This window comes from Rhinoraja longicauda, chromosome 2 (assembly GCF_053455715.1).
Source record: "Rhinoraja longicauda isolate Sanriku21f chromosome 2, sRhiLon1.1, whole genome shotgun sequence".
Classification (NCBI taxonomy): Eukaryota; Metazoa; Chordata; class Chondrichthyes; order Rajiformes; family Arhynchobatidae; genus Rhinoraja; species Rhinoraja longicauda.
The window spans coordinates 37514797-37534782 of record NC_135954.1 but is presented as its reverse complement, the minus strand read 5'-3'; positions in this window follow the sequence as shown (position 1 = coordinate 37534782).

Below are 19986 nucleotides of genomic sequence, written 5' to 3'. Positions count from 1 at the left end.
ACAAATGCGTGCAGGTGGAACTAGTGTAGCTGGGACATGTTGGGCGGTGTGGGCAAGTTGGGCCGAAGGGCCTGTTTCCACACTGTTTCACTCTATGACTAATTAGGATTCTTGTTTGCACTTACATTCTATGTCTCAGTTAATAATGGAAAGTATTCCTTGAGCCAATTTAACCACCTTGCTAACCTGTCCTACCACTTTTAAGAATGTCTGGATGTAAACGCCAAAGACCTTTGTTTCTCCACACAACTCAATATCTACCCTTTATTTTAATGTTTTTGTCATTTTGCATCTCCACAAATGCATTATTTCATACTTCTTTGAAATAAATTCAGCCTAAAACTGACCATACCATCCATCTCCTTGGAGTATAAAACCTCTCTCCTTACTGATAACTCATGTACCATTAGCAATCTTTTTTACCATTCCCTCTGAAATGTTTCTAACATGCTGACGCACAAAGCATATTTTGTAATATAAGTCATGCCAGCTGCCTGACTGAAAAGAGTGTTAAGCGTGTCCACTGTCTGGAATGTGTGAAGGAAAAAATGATAATACTATGAGCCTCTCCCCTGCTATGGCTTGAGAGAATTCTTCAGAGACAAATGCTGTTTCTAATTATGTTGTAAATAATTCTTAAAATTGTAATCAGAAAGATCTGATATAAAGTTTAAAGTTTCAGTTTGAAAGAACTAAAATATCCAGGAAACTATTGATTTACTGGAGAAGAGTTTTAGCCTGCTGCCCAGATGACAACTTAAATTGGCTCTCCATTATACAAACTGTTGGATTGTGACTGTATAACTCTGGGGTACAGTACTGGTGGGGACGGGTCTTTCACTGTATACCGCTGGGGTACACTGCTGATGGGACAGGTCAAACACTGTATAACATTGGGGTACAATATTGGTGGGGATGGGTACAATTGTGCACGATTTAGTTTGACCAGGAAGATATTTAGGCAATTATTTTGGCTTAGTATACCATTTAGTAAAACATTAGACCACAGGTGAATATTAAATACAATCCTGACTGCCAGACTTTTGGAAACACTTGTGTAGGATGGAACTGCAGATGCTGGTTTAAACCGAAGATAGACACAAAAAGCTGGAGTAACTCAGCGGATCAGACATCATCTCTGGACAAAAAGGAATAGGCGACGTTTCAAGTCAAGATGGGTCTTGACCCGAAATGTCACCTATTCCTTTTCTCTCGAGATGGTGTCTGACCCGCTCATTTATTCCAGCTTTTTGTGTCTATTTTAGGAAACACTTGATTGCAATGGGGATTCACCAGGATATTGCCTGGGATGTCGTGCTTTCATTATGAGGGGAGACTAGATAGGTAAGTTTTTTTGCTCTAGAACAGAGGACGCTGAGGGGAGAACTGATGAAGATGTACAAATTTATGAGGCATAGATGAGGTGCACTATCATTATTTTTTACCTTAGCAGAGGTATGTAAAATGATAGAGCACAAATTGAGAGTAAGGGGTGAAGGACGTAGAACAGATCGGAGGAAGAACCTTCAGCACAAAGACTTGTTGAGATCTACAATGCATTGCCTAGATGAGTGATGTAATGTACCCCACACAGTTGATAGCTATTTGGAGCACTGAACTGCCATGGCACAGAAGGCTATGGATAAGTATTGGAAATGGGATTAATTATAGCAAGATACTTAATGGACAGCATGGGCATGGTGGGTCGAATAGCTTGTTTCTAAAATATATGACTATGTCACTCTATAACCCTACTTGCAATTAACATAGAAAATAGATGCAGGAGGAGGCCATTCAGCCCTTCGAGCCAGCATCGCCATTCATTGTGATCATGGCTGATCGTCCCCAATCAATAACTCGTGCCTGCCTTCTCCCAATATCCCTTGATTCCAGTAGCCCCTAGAACTCTATCTAACTGCCCTCTGTGGCAGAGAATTCCACAAATTCACAACTTTCTGGGTGAAAAGGTTTTTTTCTCACCTCAGAGAAAAATGGCCTCCCCTTTATTCTTAGACTGTGGCCCCTGGTTCTGGATTCCCCCAACATTGGGAACATTTTTCCTGCATCTAGCTTGTCCAGTCCTTTTATAATTTTATATGTTTCTATAAGATCCCCTCTCATCCTTCTAAACTCCAGTGAATACAAGCCTAGTCTTTTCAATCTTTCCTCATATGTCAGTCCCGCCATCCCAGGGATCAATCTCGTGAACCTACGCTGCACTGCCTCAATTACAAGGATGTCCTTCCTCAAATTAGGAGACCAAAACTGTACAAAATACTCCTGATGTGGTCTTACCAGGGTCCTTTACACCTGCAGAAGAACCTCTTTACTCCTATACTGAAATCCTCTTGTTATGAAGGCCAACATTCCATTAGCTTTCTTCACTGCCTGCTGTACCTGCACGCCAACTTTCAGTGACTGGTGTACAAGGACACCCAGGTCTCGCTGCACCTCCCCCTTACCTAACCTAACTCCATTGAGATAATAATCTGACTCCATTGAGATAATCGTTCTCGAATGTTCTCTCCCCTCTGGTGGGGCAGGTAACATGAAGTCTGTACTTTGGGAGCTCACGACCGAGGTCAGCCTTATTAAAGTCCCCCAAAACAATGACCATTCAACCTCTCATTTCACAGTGTACTGTTCTCATCTGCTTCAAGGAAACCTCCAACACTCCAGACCAAATAAATCTCTCTTGCATAATATTTACCTATGGATCACCTTGGCAATAACAAAACCTCTGTCAGGATGCTATTCATTGACCACAACTCAGTCTTTAGCACCATTATGCCCAAAAAGTTCATCCCTAAACTTCTGGGCCTTGGTCTTTGGGCCTCCAGCTGCAACTGGCTTCTGCACTTCACGACTGGCAGACCCCAGTCAGTTACAATTGGTCATAAGATTTCCTTCCTATATATTTTTCCACCATATTTGGAGTATTGTGTACAGTTCTATCACAATGTTACAGGAAGGATGTGAAGGCTTTGGATAGGGTTCTGAAAAGATTCACCAGCATGTTGCCTGGATTACAGATAATTAATAAGTAATAAGAAGAGGTTGAACTAACTTGGACTATTTTTTCTCGAACATCGAAGGCTATGGGACAACCTGATTAAAGTGTATAAAATTAGGAGAGGCATGGTTAGTCAGAGTATTTTCCCCAGGTTGGAAATGTCAAATACTAGACAGTACAGCTTTAAGGTTAGAGGGGGCAAGTTTAAAGGTTTATGGGATGTTTTTGTTTAACACAGGGAGTGCGAGATGCTTGAAACGCTCTGCCATGGGGGGTGATAAAAGCAGTTACGATAACAACATTTTAGAAACATTTAGACTGACAAATGAACAGGTAAGGAATGGACCGATATAGATCACATGCAGGCAGATGTATAATTTAAATTAGCTTTATGATCAGCCCAGTCATCGTGGACCAAAAGGCTGTCCCGGTGCCCTTCTCTATTCTATCCTAACATTTTCTTCAGCTTGGTGCTGGTTCTTATCTGATGATGCAACTGCGAAACAGCATGCAAATTTAAGGAACCATAAAAATCCAACATCTAAGCATCCTAATTAAATAATTTACTGCAACATAATTAATGTAACAACAGTTTAATTTAACATACCTCCAGGCATCAACTAACAATTTTATTTATTTTCTGGTATGAACAATTTTTTATTTTTTTAAAACTGGATAAACTCTGGATCTCTGTATTCTGCAATCTGTTGCTCAATTTTCTTGTATTAACACGAATGCATGGAAACTTTACTCAAAATCATTATAGCCAAGAAACACAAGTAATCAAACTTTTTACAAGATATTAGTTTCAAATGTGGTATCATTTTCACAATAGATTGATCCGCCAGGTAGAATGACTTAATTTTTATTAACTTTTTGCAGAAATCTTTTATAAACTAAACAAAAATATTATTTTTTATGCCATTGCAGGATCATTACATCTAGAACAGGCTTTATAATTTTATAGCTTGTGTACAAGTTCTTAAGAATCTGATTTTAGAAGCTAGACTGTACAAGTCTGCTCTATCTAGTGTTCGAATTAACTCTTCTGTTGCCTCAGCAGGTTCTCGATCAGTCACATGATGACTTTGCCACCATGTTAGAGCTGAATTCACCTTTTCTTCTAATGGTACCCTGAATAAAAGGAAAATACCTATTAGTAATAATTTTAAACAGCCAGGTTTTCCCTCCCACGTTCAATGAATCAATCAATATTGCTTCTCATGCCTCATCCATCTACAGCAGGCGATGCAGTCTCCCAGGTCAGAGATAAGGAAACTGGCATTTTTAGATCATTTACACTCTGTAGATTCTGCTAAACTGCATTTGGCCAATTCCTGATCCCTATTGCTTCTGCTGTTGATTGTGTCTCTATTCTGTTTGTATTTTGCATCTGTATTTTTCTGGCTCTGTCAGATTTGTCATTACTGATATATTTACAAGTTTTCATTTATTTCACAGTACACTAATTGGAATGTATTATAATACTGTATAACTCTGTACTTTGTGTTTTAGTTTAGTTTAGAGATACAGTGTGGAAACAGATCCTTTGGCCCACCAAGTCCATGCGGACCAATGATCACCCGTAAACTAGTTCTATGTTATCCCAGTTTTGCATTCTACACACTGGGGACAATTTACAGAAGCCAATTAAACTACAAACCTGCATGTCTTTGGGATGTGGGAGGAAACCGAAGCACCTGGAGAAATCCCACGTGGCACAAAGAGAATATATAAACTCCATACAGCCAGCAATCGGTCAGGATTGAACCTGGGTCTTTGGTGCTGTAAGACAGCAACTCTACTGCTGTGCCACCCTAAGTGTTTCCACGATGTCCATCTCAAGAAATCTTAAGAAGTCCTAGTTAATTGCTGAAAAGTCTAGCAGAAACTATGAGGCCAAGCTAGATTGAATTTGGGGAGGCACTGTGGTCAGGAAAGCTGGAAGTTCATGCATTCCCTCTCTCTGGAGTTTTAATTTCACAGAATGGGTCTTTTCTTCCCAGCACATTCCTTTCCTGAAACGCAAGCCTGATTAAAATGAGTAATGATAGGAGAGGAAAGTTGGCTAGCTGATCCTCTGTGAGGGGGCAGGAGAGCAGGGATGTGTGGTGGGTTTGGTCCCTATCATATGGGATTAGTTTGGCCGATAGGAAGGATGCAGTTCTGTTCCAACTGCCACACAGGCGATGCCAGAAAAGTACTTGGCTCTATTATGGGATAATGTCTTTAACTACCCAGTTAAACTCTGGCCAAATGTAACACCCCTTCATTACATTTAAAGGACCAACTTGTATCCTAAGAGCAGGTTGGTCCCATAAACCAGTCCACATCCTAATTCCCCAATCATTTTATCATTAAAAGTGAACATACTATTAGGATTAAGTTTCCCTTTTACATTTTTATATCCATATGATTCAAATCCATCGAAATTTAAGACTTAAAATGTCCTTTTTGGTGTTTTTTCATTCTGTGCTTCTTGCTGCAAGAGGGGTGCAGCAGTGTTTAAAGATACTAGATTGAAGCTAGTGATCTAGATACAGAACTAGAAGAGTGGCTTTTAATCCCACTATGGAACTTTGCAAAATTTAAATTCAAATAATTAAATAAAATCAGGAAATTAATGGAACGTATTCCTGGTAACGGCTAATGTAAAAATACTGGATTGTCAAGACCCACTTGATTCACTCATGGCTTTCAGGGAAGGAAATCTGCTCTGCTTACAGTCCTGGCTATGGCCTGTTCATGACTCCAGACCCATCATTATGGTTGACTACTACCTTTTCAGTAAAATGAAAATTTAAGAATGTCTAGAGGGAAAGTATTTGTTGTACTTTGTGTCTGTCATTTTAATCAATTACAATCAAATCACCAAACAAAGGATTTCCTCATAGATCTTATGCTAAAAGCAGGTCTCATCAGAATGTTCCCATGCAAACTGGATCAATGCTACTTTTAAATAAAGTCAAAATGACAAACCTTAATTTTACAAGTGAATTAATATCAGCAGTAGGTAGATGAAGCTTTTTACAGAAATGTTCAAAGTCGTCAGCAGGAATGTTTTTGGGTACTAATTGTAACATATTCTCCATAAACTTTTCTGAAATAAAGGAGTAATAAAATTAATACAGAAAATACTAGAAACACTCAGCAGGTCAGGCTGCATTTGTAGAAAAAGAAACAGTGTTAAACGTTCCGGGTTTACACTTTGTCAGATCTGGGAAAGGGTTTATACAAAAAAAGACACAAAGTGCTGAAGTGGCGTCAGGCGAATGTGAATAGATGACATTCCGAAACCCTTATTTTTATTATTTATTTTCATATTTCAGATACAGCGCGGAAACAGGCCTTTTCGGCCCACCAAGTCCGCGCCGCCCAGCGATCCACGCACATTAACACTATCCTACACACACTAGGGACAATTTTTTTACATTTACCCAATCAATTAACCTACATACCTGTACGTCTTTGGATTCAGGATTTTCTTCTCCTGACCTGAAACGTCCTGAGGAAGGGTCCAGACCCAAAACATCACATCAGCTAGTTATTCTAGCACTTTTTGTTTAGACCAGCATCTGCAGTTTATTGTTTCGAAAGAGATTAAAAAAGTCGTTTAAGTAGCAAAGAAAGTGGTGACAGGTATGGATAGGGCAAAGGGAACATCTGTGATAGTTTGATGCTAGATCGAATGGATTAGTGGTGACTATGCTTGTTGATCTATGTTTTGTATTGCTATTAGGAGGGCTGTGGGACATGTCCAGAACCTTAGGTTCAGATAATGGAGAGAGAAAAATTAAGTCAATGTCACATATAAATGACCAGTCCTGATGCAGCAGAGTGAGTGAGTCACCTAAAGTTGAAGAATTCAAGAGCCCAGATAGTAGGTGAGATAGTGTTGTTCGTTCAGCCTCATGAAAGCTCAGACAGGTTCTTTAATTCAATCAGCGTCATAGGATTTAGAATTCAAATGACGCTGATTGAATTAAAGAACCTGTAAGCCATTGTCACAGAATTAGATTTTGCACTGTTAATAATAACCAGATAATGAATGTTGCCTGATATATTATTCAGCATTATATACTTACTGTCTCTGGCATATGCATATTTCAAATACTGTTCTATTTCAATGTATTTTCCCCCATCACAAACCAGCACAGGAGGCCTTGCGAGTGGATTTTCCTTCAGATCTATCTTTTCCAGAGACTGCAGCTGTCCAAAATCATTTGGCAGTGAGGTCAATTTATTTCCTATACAGAACAAAATAAGTTTTTTCAAAGGTTGGAATTGTGTCTGTCTATTTTAATTAATCACAGTCAAAACAATAAAAGATTTTACTATTGAGATGATTATGCTGAAATTGGGAATAGGTTTACATTGAACCAACAATTAACAGGATGCAGTAAGGAACTATTCCAATACGTATGTTTTTATTATAGATTCACAGATCAATATTTTACAGAAGCTCGGGACCAGCATTCTGGCAGGCAGGTTTGCCACTGCTACATAGGTGGGGTTTAAACTAAATCATTGGGGAGGGGGGGGAAGACAAATTGGAAATACAAGGATGGAGTTAAAGGGAGAGAGAGTATAGGAAAAGTTAAGAAAGGCACCAGAAACATCACGAAGGGATAGGAGAGTATGACCAAGTGAAATAGGAATCGATGTGAAAGGTGAGGTGAGTAATGCTGTACCCTCAAAAAATTCTAGAAGATTAGTCAAGCAGGATTTCCCCTTCATAAATCCATGCTGACTTGGACCAATCCTTTTACTGCTATCCAAATGCGCAGTTATAATAATTGACTCCAGCATCTTACCCACCACCGATGTCAGGCTAACTGGTCTATAATTCCCCGTTCTCTCTCGCTCCATTCTTGAAAAGTGGGATAACATTAGCTACCCACCAATCCACAGGAACTGATCCTGAATCAGTAGAACATTGGAAAATGATCACCAATGCATCCATGATTTCTAGAGCCACCTCCTTGAGTACCCTGGAATGCAGATCATCAGGCCATGGGAATTTATCAGCCTTCTGTCCCATCAGTCTCCCCAATACCATTTCTCGCCTAATGCTAATTTCTTTCAGTTCCTCTGTCTCCCTAGATCCTCCGTCCTCTAGTACATCTTGAAGATTGTTTGTCTTCCTTCGTGAAGACAGAATTGAACTACCTGGTCAACTCTTCTGCTATTTCCTTGTTACCCATAATAATTTCACCTGTTTCTGCCTTCAAGGGACCATTTGTCTTTACTAATCTTTTTCTATTAACATACCTAAAGAAGCTTTTACTATCTTTCTTTATATTCTTGCCAGCTTACCCTCGTACTTCATCTTTTCAACCCGTATTGCCCTTTTTATTACCTTCTGTGGTCCTTTGAAAGTTTCCCAATCCTCTGGCTTCCTGCTACTCTTTGCTATGTTATACATCTTTTCTTTTAGTTTTATTCCATCCCTAACTTCCCATGTCAGCCATGGTTGCCTCTTGCTCCCCTTAGAATCTTTCTTCCTCTTTGGAATGAAATGATCCTGCATCTTCTGGATTATGCCCAGAAATTCCTGCCATTGCTGTTCCACCATCATTCCTGCTAGGATCCTTTTCCAGTCGACCTTGGCCAGCTCCTCTCTCATGCCTTCACAGTCCCCTTTGTTCAACTGCAACACTGACACTTCTGATTTAACCTTCTCCCTCTCAAATTGCAGATTAAAACTATCATATTATGGTCACTATCTCCTAGCGGTTCCTTGAGTTCCCTTATTATATCTGGTTCATTGGACAACACTAAATCCAGAATTGCCTTCTCTCTGGTAGGCTCCAGTACAAGCAGCTCGAAAATCTATCTCGGAGCCACTCTACAAACTCCCTTTCTTGGGGTCCAGAACCAACCTGATTTTCCCAGTCCACCTGCATATTGAAATCGCCCATAACCACAGTGGCATTATCTTTGTTACATGGCAATTTTAACTCCTGCTGCAACTTACACCCTATATCCAGGCTCCTGTTTGGGGCCTGTAGATAACCCCCATTAGTGTCTTCTTACCTTTACAATTCCTCAATTCTATCCACAGTGACTCTACATCGTCAGTCCCTATGTCACCCCTCGCAAGGGACTGAATTTCATCCCTCGCCAACAGAGCTACCCCACCTCCTCTGCCCACCTGCCTGTCCTTTCTACAGGACCTATAACCCTGAATATTCAGTTTCCAGTCCCGATCCTCCTGCAACCATGTCTCTGTAATCCCCTCAATGACATACCTACCAATCTCTAACTGAGACTCAAGCTCATCCACTTTACTTCTTATACATCGCGCATTCATATATAATACTTTTAATCCATTACTCGCCTCACCTTTCACATCGATTCCTCTTTCACTTGGCCATAATCTCCTATCCCTTCCTGAGTTTTCTGTCCCATTAATTCTGGGGTCTTTCTTAACTTTTCCGATATGCTCTTTCCCTTTAATTCCATCCTTGTTTATCCCATTTGTCTCCCCCCCCCCCCTCCCCCACTAAATAGCGCTCTAGGGGCTAGCAGAATCAAGGGATATGGGGAGAAGGCAGGCAGGGGTTACTGATTGTGGACGATCATCCATGATCACAATGAATGGCGGTGCTGGCTCGAAGGGCCAAATGGCCTCCTCCTGCACCTATTTTCTATGTTTCGATGTTTCTAAGCAATAAGATTTTGCCTGCTGTAAGTGCAGGGGTGTGATTTAAATTTAGAAGGGCTGGAGATGGCCATTATTTTGACCATGAAATGATCAAAATTATTATATTGTGATGTCTTACATAATATGCTTTTATTTTTAAGGTGAATAAATCTTCAGGGTCTGACTAAGATTCTCAAACCTTGTGGGAGGAAATTGCAGGAGACCTCACAGAGAAATATATGTCACCTTCTGAAGTTCCAGAAAACTGGAGGACGGCTAATGTAGTACTGCTAGGATAAGCCAGGGAGCTACAGGCCTGTGAGTCTGACATCAGTGGTGGGAATGTTATTGGAGAGGATTCTTAGGGACAGGATCTGCCAGTATTTGGATAGACACAGATGGGTTAGGGATAGTCAGCCTTGTTTTTGGAAAGTTTTGTTCCATAAATCTGATAAAGTCATCTGAAGAAGTCAGCAAGAGGATTGACGAGGCTAGAGCAGTGAAAATTATCTATGGATTTTAGCAAGGCCTTTGACAAAGTTATGGTAGACTAGTCTGGACCTTAAATTGTATGAAATCCAAGGTCAGCTAGATAATTCAAAATTAGCTTGGAGCAAGGAGTCAAAGGGTAGTTGTGGAAGGTTGTTATTTTTGATTGGAGGCCTGTGACCAATGAAGAGCTGCAGGGGTCAGTGCTGGGTTGTTTGTTACCTACATTTACAATTTGGATGACAATTTAGTAAATTTTCAGCTGACACCAACATTGGTGGTATTGTGGGCAGTGAGAGAGGATGGCTAAATTTATAACCGGGTCTAGATCAGTTGGGAAAGTGGGCGAAGGAATGGCAAATGGAATATGGCACACTTGCCTTCTTTAAGAAGGTATTGATTACAAGGTTTGGGATATCACGATACAGGAGTACAAGTCGTTGGTGAGACCACACTTGGAGAACTATATGCCATTCTGGTTGCTCATTTATGGGATGGATGTCATTAAGTTGGAAGGGTACAGAAGTGATTCACCGGGATATTGCCTGGACTTGCAGGCTTGAATCATAGGAAGAGGCTGGATAGGCTGAGACTTTTTTCTTTGGAACATAGGAGGTTGAGGAATGATCTTATTGAGGTGTACATGATCAGGGATAAAGTGTACGGTCAAAGTTTTTTTTTCCAGGTTAGATGATTTTAAAATTAGAGGGCTTAGGCTTAAGGTAAGAGGAGAGATTTAAGAGGGACCTCAGGGACAAGCTTTTCACTCAGAGGTACTCGAAGAAGCTATAGAAGCGGATACAATTACAACTTTCAAAAGAAATGTGAAGAGGGATATTGGGATATTGTCCAAATGCAGGCAAATGAGACAAGCCCAGAAGGCCAACTTTGTTGACATGGAAGAGGTTGGTCAAAGAGCTTGTTTCCGTGTTGAACAGCTCTATGACTCAATTACTATACTATGAAGTTGCTTCTTTCTTTTAACTTAGTCATATAAGGCCATGTCCAAAATGAACAGACATGTTATATCTGAGAAAGCATCTTTGAACAATTTTAACCAAAATGTTTATTGTTGCAAAAATAACTCTTTGCATGCAGTTTATCAGGTTAAATATATTTTTTCCAACCTTACCAATAGGCATCATATTTGGATTCCCACTAAATGTTTACTACTTGGAGGAAAGCTTACATAGTTGACACAAATTAATTGACTTATCTTCAATGCAGTTTAATGCTTTTAAAAAGCTCCTAATTTATCAATGTGGCATTTACAATTGCATGGATTCTGCATATCTCCTGATAGCTTTCAACAACCCTGCATGCAATCATTGGTTCTTGGTCCTCCAAAATATTCCAAATGGAATTTAAACTGGAGGTGGCGGAGTATGGACTTAAGCAAGAAGGGCTTCTTGGAGAAGAAGAGCTGCCTTAAATTTAGTTGCGTCTGGTTGAGTAACTATAGTAGGGTGAAGCTTCAATTGTATGCTTTAATTGTGCGAAGGAAGAATGAATTGCTATCCACATCTGTCTTGATAGCTGGTATCTCAAATTGAATCGAATGCCCTCAACTTCTCTTGATAGGTTTGGGTTTGGTGTAGATGTGGTAATCTATGTCAAGCTGACCATTTAACATTTTGTAAAAACAGGTCAAACGGTGGACTTTACGTCTGTCTTGGAGAGTGTTCCACCCCAATGAATTTAGAAGTTCGGTAACACTTGCTTCTCTCTCATAGATATTTGTAACAAAACGAGCTGCTTGTCTTTGGACACGTTCGATGGAAGAAATGTTTTTATTTGTGTATGGATCCCATGCTGCAACTGCGTAGTCCAAATGTGGTCTAACAAGGGTGAAGTATAACTTTCTCCTTGATAGAAGTTGAACAATGATAAAAGTTGCGTCTCAGAAAATTTAGGACACCTGTTGCTTTCACCGTTGCATGATGAGTCTGACCATTCCAACGTAGATCGTTCTGTAATTTGATGCCAATATACTTGGTCTGTTTGGATTCTTCAATGGTGGCACCAAGGATATTATATGATGTTTCGCCTGGTTTACTCCTCCTGGTGACACACATAGTTTCACATTTGGGAGGATTGAACTGCATCCCCCATTGTTGTGACCACTCAACCATAGTATCGAGATCTTTTTGGAGAGCATCTTTATCATCAGCTGACTTAATTGGACGGTACAGCAAACAATCATCAGCGAATAGTCTGGTCGTGCTTGTGACCAGACTATTCATTATTTGTAGTTATCCTGCAAATCATGGATTCAATCTTGGGACACCAAATTTAACTGTTGCCATCTTGGCAAAATCACTCAATCATATCTCTATAAACAAACAATGCAGAAATATTACAAAACAGACTCTAACATATGACTGGCATGCAAATACAAACTAGCAATATCATTAATAAAACTTAGCCAGTTTCATATTTCATTGCAGAATTTTCAGACGTCAAATTTTTATTCTCCTTTAAGCATATGAGCAACAAACAAAGACTATAACCAAGAGCCAAAAGAACAAGTAACGGCAGCAGCATTATAGCAGCTAGAGGAATCACTTGGTAAATTATTACTCTGGATATGATATCCTGATGTTCTCAAAATTGTGTCAAAATCTTATCGAAACATATAAGATTATTAAGGGGTTGGACACGTTAGAGGCAGGAAACATGTTCCCAATGTTGGGGGAGTCCAGAACCAGGAGCCACAGTTTAAGAATAAGGGGTAGGCCATTTAGAACGATGAGGAAAAACTTTTTCAGTCAGAGAGTTGTAAATCTGTGGAATTCACTGCCTCAGAAGGAAGTGGAGGCCAAGTCTCTGAATGCATTCAAGAGAGAGCTAGATAAAGCTCTTAAGGATAGCGGAGTCAGGGGGTACGGGGAGAAGGCAGGAACGGGGTACTGATTGAGAATGATCAGCCATGATCACATTGAATGGTGGTGCTGGCTCGAAGGGCCGAATGGCCTACTCCTGCACCTATTGTCTATTGTCTATAAAATCCTACTGGTGTTAGTGTGCCTTGTTGGCTACGAACTTCTCTCTGTCCAATGTGGGTGCAGATCACCCAGAGATACTATGAACATGATTTTCCATCCTGACTGGTTTGACCATAATCTTTGACTCTATGAACTGCATGACTATGATAAATTCACCTGATCCAAGAAATTCAACACAAATTCAAAAGACTGCCTCCATCCCATTCAGTTGATCTGCTATGAAACACTTTACCGTTTAAACTGGAGTCAAGCAGGGCGATGCCTCATTCCTTTCCTGGTGGTTACACATATATTTCCTGCCTGCACCTTAGTCATGACCACCTCACTGTAACTCCTATCTTTGACAACCTCACACCCTCAGATAATCCTGAGGTGATCCAGCAGCAGCTCCAGATCCTTAACAATGGTATGTAAGGAGCTACAGCTGAATGCACTTACTATAGGTGTAGTCCTTAGTTCCCCTGAATTCCAACATCCTTCAGGAGGTGCATTCCACTATCTCACCTACCATCTCCATGACACCAAAAACCTAGGAAAAATTACGCAGAAAAACATGTTGTTACCCTTTGCTCAGCCTTCCCGATAAGCCTCTTGAGCCAAAGCCTCAGTTCTGCACTTCCCCTCAAACATAGCACTTCCCCTCAGCACAGCATCTCTCCCAACCCAGCTGGTGCCAATCTGCTACTCTGCTAAACCTTCCTCTCCTTTTATTGCCTGATGTGTCCTTCTCTGAGCCAAACACATGCTTTTTAAATGTCCTTCCTTCACTTAAAAAAGGCTTCTTTACAATCATAAACAGCTCTTTCTCTCGTCCACTGCAGACTTTTCAAAAATGCTTTCTCTCCTCTCAAAATGGCTGCTCGCCAGCTCGTTCCTCAACTTTTGAAGAGGTGGAGCACAAGCACCTAAAATTACAAGGTAATCCGGATCTATTCCACTCACATCTCTTTGGCACCAATTGACAGAGGTAGGGAGTCATTCCTGATATCAGTATTCGGTCTTCCATTGCTTTCCTGCAAAGTGTCTTGTATTTCACAATCAGCAATGAATTAATATAACTCATTGATGACATCAGAAAATATTCCCCTTGAAGATTTTGAAATCTCTGTGGTGATGATTTTTGTTTTTCAATATGTTTACAGCATCTTTACAACAGTAAAAGTAGTTCAAAATACTCAAAGTCCTCATGTTTTAAGATTAAGGTGGTGTACAGGAAAAGGGCACAATACAGCAGTCCTCACAGAGATGTAGAGGTATAAAATGCTTAACAGCAGCTTCCTACTTTAAATGTAATATTCCCTATTATCTTTATAATAATGGTGAAGACTGGCTATTGCCATCATTGGTCACAAGCTGCAGTTCTGAGTAATATGGCCAACCGTATTATTTCCGAAAGGAATCAATTGCACTTTATTTGTATATACCACACTACCAACTGAAGGAACAACCTTATCTTAAAACAAAGCTCTTTAAAAAAAGAACATTGTATTTATACAGTAGTCTCACCTGTCATGTTGATGGATTTGAGTTTGCTAAGTTCTGTCAGGGATTTGGGGAGATGAGTTATCTTATTATATGCTGCTATAAGCTTTTCCAGATTCTTCATGTCTCCAATCTTGGTTGGAAGGGTTATCAGCGCATTGTTTGATATGTCCAGTTCTTTCAAATTTGTCAAATTACATAATTCATTGGGTAAATCTTTTATCTGCGAAAGGAAAAAGATACACTGGAAAATTAGGGACATTTCTGTGTACTCTGCTGTATTATTCTTCAAGGGAATCCCATTATACCTGTACTGATAACAAGTAACTGAAAACATCTCCTGCATGTCACACTCTCCGGAATCATTTCTCCCACATGGATTTCTATTTCTCTAAGATTTGTTCAGAAAGTAAATCATCCTGGATAGAGCAATCTAATTGTTAATAATTCCAGAATGATATACTATACAATTAGCAAACTGAATTCCTCCAGTACTGAGCAGTAATATTTCTAATTCATACAAAGGTTGTGGTCGGCACTGACAAGGTCAGCATCCATTGCCTATCCCTAAATACCGTTGAACAGAATAACCATTTCAGAGCGCAATTGGAAATCAACTACATTTCTATGAGTTTAGGGTATAGTGACCACCTTCAGAAGAATGAAATAAGACACTCCATTTAAAATAAAAGAGAGCATGGTCCAGACAGCTTGCGTTTGGAGGACTGTTAATGGCATACAAGGCCCTATTAATGGAATGATCATGCTGCGAGGTTTCAAACTGGTTTCAAACTGCTCGTTCATGTACCAGCAAAGCTGATTTATTTTTGCCCAGTGTGTGGTGATTAATACACATCACATAACATAGCTAGTCAGACCTGATGCTGGTAACTTCCCTGTACCCTTTTTCTGTCATTCTAGCACTTCATCAAGGCCCTTAACCACAGTGTACACAAAATGATAAGCTGGGTTTCACCACTCTTAGCTGCTGATCTGGATTTGCGCGTTCACATTAATTATGAAAGCCCAAATTTGTAGGAAGGTAGTGGTGAAACGGCTAATATTTGCCAGATGACTTTGAGTAACTGTGAACATCTCCCACATTTTACATTCCCAGAAATGAAGTCTGAAGTTACAGCAATTATTCATCATTATAATGTGAAACCTGCATGTCAGGGTTACCAATTTACATTTCCAGTTTCAACAAAGGCGGGAAATAGTAATGAAGAACAAAATAGTATTTAATTTAGATATTTTAAAATTATTCTTGAATATTTAAAATGCAAACTATTGTGGAGACTTAGTCAGATGATTGAGATGGTAAGTTTGGAAGATGATTGGGTAGCATTGCTGAAAACGCTGGCTGTAAGAGGAGATCATAATCAGAAATTATGGAAGTTTATAAAAATGATCTGTATGCCGAATGTCTGCCCACCCCCACTCCATTAACTGCAACTCCTCCCATTAATCTGAACAATTTGCCCCATTCTACTCCTCATAACCTCATATGCCTGACCCTTCACCCCACACCACCGTTCCAGCCAGGAACAATCTTCTCTCCATCCCCAACCAATGCTTTTGTTCCCATCCAACCACCTCTGACAATCCTTTTTCTGATACAACTACACGAGTGACACTCTCCCCAATCTCATTTTCCATTATCTCCACAAAAGCAAGAGACATCTTGAAACAGCAAATCCTGATGTCCTGTTCTTCATTGTCAGTTACTTCAATCGAGCTAACTTCAGGAAAGTACTCCACAAATATCATCAGTATGTTTCCTTCCCCATGTGGGGTGTTAACACTCTATACCACTACTACACCATCATCAAATAAGCCTATTACTCCCTCCCTCGGCCTCATCTTGGCTAGTCAGATCATCTGTCAGTGCTGCTCCTGCTGGCTTACAGTCAGAGACTGAAGTGTGAGGCACCAACATAATGAGGAATACAGCAGTGGTCTGAGGAGGCCTAGGTCTACTTCAGGGCTGTCTTGCATCAGGGAACTGGATATTTTCAAGACCACTTCAACCAGACTGAATGAGTTTCATCAAGAAGTGCATTGATTACTCTGTTCAGACAAACACAATTAGGGTCTGCCTTAATCAGAAACCTTGAATAAACACAGATTCACTTTGTGCTAAAGTCCAGATCCGAGGCTTTCAAGAAGGATAGAGTCATAGTCATGCAGCATGGAAACAGGGCCTTCGGCCCAACTTGTCCATACCAATCAAGGTGCCCCATCTAATCGTTAGCGTTTGAGAGGTAGTTTCAGTTGTCTAATAATTGCAGGGAAGAAGCTATTGCTGAATATAGTGGTATCTATTTTCATGCACATCGGGAGAGGGGAGAAGACAGAATGACTGGGGTACAAGTGGTTCTTGATTATGTTGGCTGCTTTCTCGGGGAAGTGTAAATGTTATCAATGAGTGTGAAAGCTGGTCTAGGTGATGTACTGGGCTTCATTTACAATTCTACAATTTCTTGTAGTCTTGCACAGAGCACTTGCCAGACCAAATTGTGGTACATCTTCATTAAGATGTTTTCTGCAGTGCATCTGTAGAAATTGTCACTTTTCTGTTTGCACTATCTGTTGTATTTGCTCATGGTTAGACACGTGTAGAATGATTTGACTAGACGGAACGTAAACCAATGTTTTTCACTGTTCCTCGGTGCACATGACAACTTACAAAGGCCAATTAATATAGAAAACCCAAACATCTTTTGAGATGTGGGAGGAAACCGGAGCATCCAGAGAAAACCCATGCAGCCACATGGAGAACGTGCAGACAAGACCCAGGGTCAGGATCGAACCCGGGTCTCTGGTGCTGTGAGACAGCAGCTCCATTAGTTGGTGCGTTTTCTTGGCGGTAGTGTAATTGTGGTTGGATCAGGCCAAATTGTTTGTGATATTTACACCAAGAACTTGAAGCACTCAACCATCTCCACTTCAGCACCATTGTTGCTGACTAGTGGCATGTACACTAACCTGTTTCCTGAAGTCAATGACCAGCTCTTTTTTCTTGCTGACATTAAAGGAGGTTGTTGTCTTGACGCCATGTTACCAAGCCCTCTAACTCTTTCCTGTACTCTTGTCACATCATTGTTTGAATTATACCCTACTACGGTGGTGTCAGCAGCAAATGTAAATGGAGTTAGAGCAAATGTAAATGGAATTTGCAACAGTCATGAGTGGATAGGGAGTAGAGTCAGAGGCTGCTAACTCATTCTTGCTGGGCAAGAATTCTCTTGTTGAGAATTATCGTGGAAGATGTTTTGTCGCCTATTCTGATTGTGTAGTGGGTCTAGAGGTCTCAATACCACCCCGAATGGTCATCTTTTAATTAAAATTGTCAGGGGCCAGAAATTCCCAGGAGTCAGTGGGGATGTTGCAATTCCTCGTGGATGATTTTCTTCTGTCCACCTGGATAATATCTTTCCGTGTCAAAAGTCAGATAGAGTTTCAGTTTTAAGAGGGTTAATGAATATACAAGGAATGGAGGAATATGGATCATGTGCAGAATGAAGGGATTAGTTTAAGTAGGCATCATATTCAGCACAAATAGCAGTAGGTAATCAAGGGACCAATGACCATTTCCAAAAGGGAACAGCGAAAGCTAAGATTTTCTAGTTGAAAGTTATACGACGTAGCTATCCTGCAAGTTCAAGGAGCACAGGACAGTAAACGGGTAGCCATTTAAAAGCCAAGGCAAAGGTAATAATTGCAAGAATCTTCAGGATGACGGTTATCTAAAATTAGTGCTCAGCTTTTAAGACTGGTAATGGTGGTGAAGATACTTCAAAGGAATGAATTCCAGAACAGAGCACCATTGCACAAAGAAGGAATAGGAGAAAATAGAGATAGTTACAGAAGTCCCATTCCATCTCTCCTAGATGCTGCCTGACCTGCTGAGTTACTCCAGCATTTTGTGAAACCTTCGATTTGTACCAGCATCTGCAGTTATTTTCCTACCGAAGTCGTTGATGATTGCATTGCCAGGGAAAAGATTCCATAGTTGGGCATAGAGAGGCATGTCAGGAGCTAGTACAAATTAGTTAGAAACAAAATATATCTTATTGACAGATTTTTTTTTAACCAGGGAAAGCCAATTATTAGTCTGGATATTCAGAGGTCATTTAATAAAGCAGTTGTATGCTATCTTACTTATTGCATCATGCAACACAGAAACAGGGGCTTCACCCAACTCTTTCATGATGATAGGTTTTATAAATAACTGAGCATATCCCATTTGCCAGTATTTGGCCTTATCCCTCCAAATCTTATCAATCCATGTACCTGACTAAATGTCTTTAAAATATTACGATTGTACCCCCTCTAGTTTTCCTTTGGCAGCCCATTCCCGATTAGTGAGATGGCCTTGGTTTAAATGGGAGGATGTTGCTTATCACAGCTGTTGCATGATGTCCTAACTCCTATACTCAATACCCTTACCATTAAAGGCAGCATTCTTCACCACCCTGTTTACCAGTGTGTCTACAACACTCTCTTGGGCCTTACCATTTACTGAGTAAAACCTTCTCTGGTTTGACTTACCAAAATGCAAAACTTCACACTGTTGCAGTTAAATTCCACTTGGCATCTTATAGGTGTCAGGAGCAACTAAAAGAGGGTGCTTGGTCATTGGTATTTTGTTAGAGCTTTGAAAGAGAGTGAAAGATGAGGTAGAGCAGAGCAGAATCGGGTGCATGTGGAGAGCAGGACAGCAGCGCAAGGAGCAGTCTAGATTAATTGATGATGCTGCCTGATCCAAAATCTGATGATCATGTGAGATTAGTTGTTGCTATCTGCACTTGTTCCAAGGGTCAACGTCAGAGGACATAATAGGAGAAGGCGGAGTTGGTGGTTGAGGAAGACCAGAGGGAGGAAATGAAGTCCTGACCATCCCACTTTCTCAGGATCTTCTCCACCAAGAACTCTAATGATGCCTTCAAAATTGATATGCCTGTCTCAAATCTTCGACATATCCTGAAAATGTCTCTCCATATGTCAGCCAGTATATTTGAGACCTACAGTGGAGGTCGATGGGTAGACCCTACACCACGAAATTTGTGTCCTATCAGCATTTTAATATTCAACCTGCAATTGTCTTTGATGTAGCACCTCCAGGCAAATTCAAATTATTGTAATAAACAACTATGACCAGAAATGTATGGTAAAACTAGACATTCAAAGAGCATTCCTTATCAGCACTGCACCTAGTTAGCTGATTTTCAGCCATTTACCAAGATATTGTAAAATAAATATTTTTATCCCATTCAGAAATGGACCATTCAAGTCAGAGGAAGACATTTTTAACCAAAGGGCTAATGGAGTGCTTCCTGACATTTCAA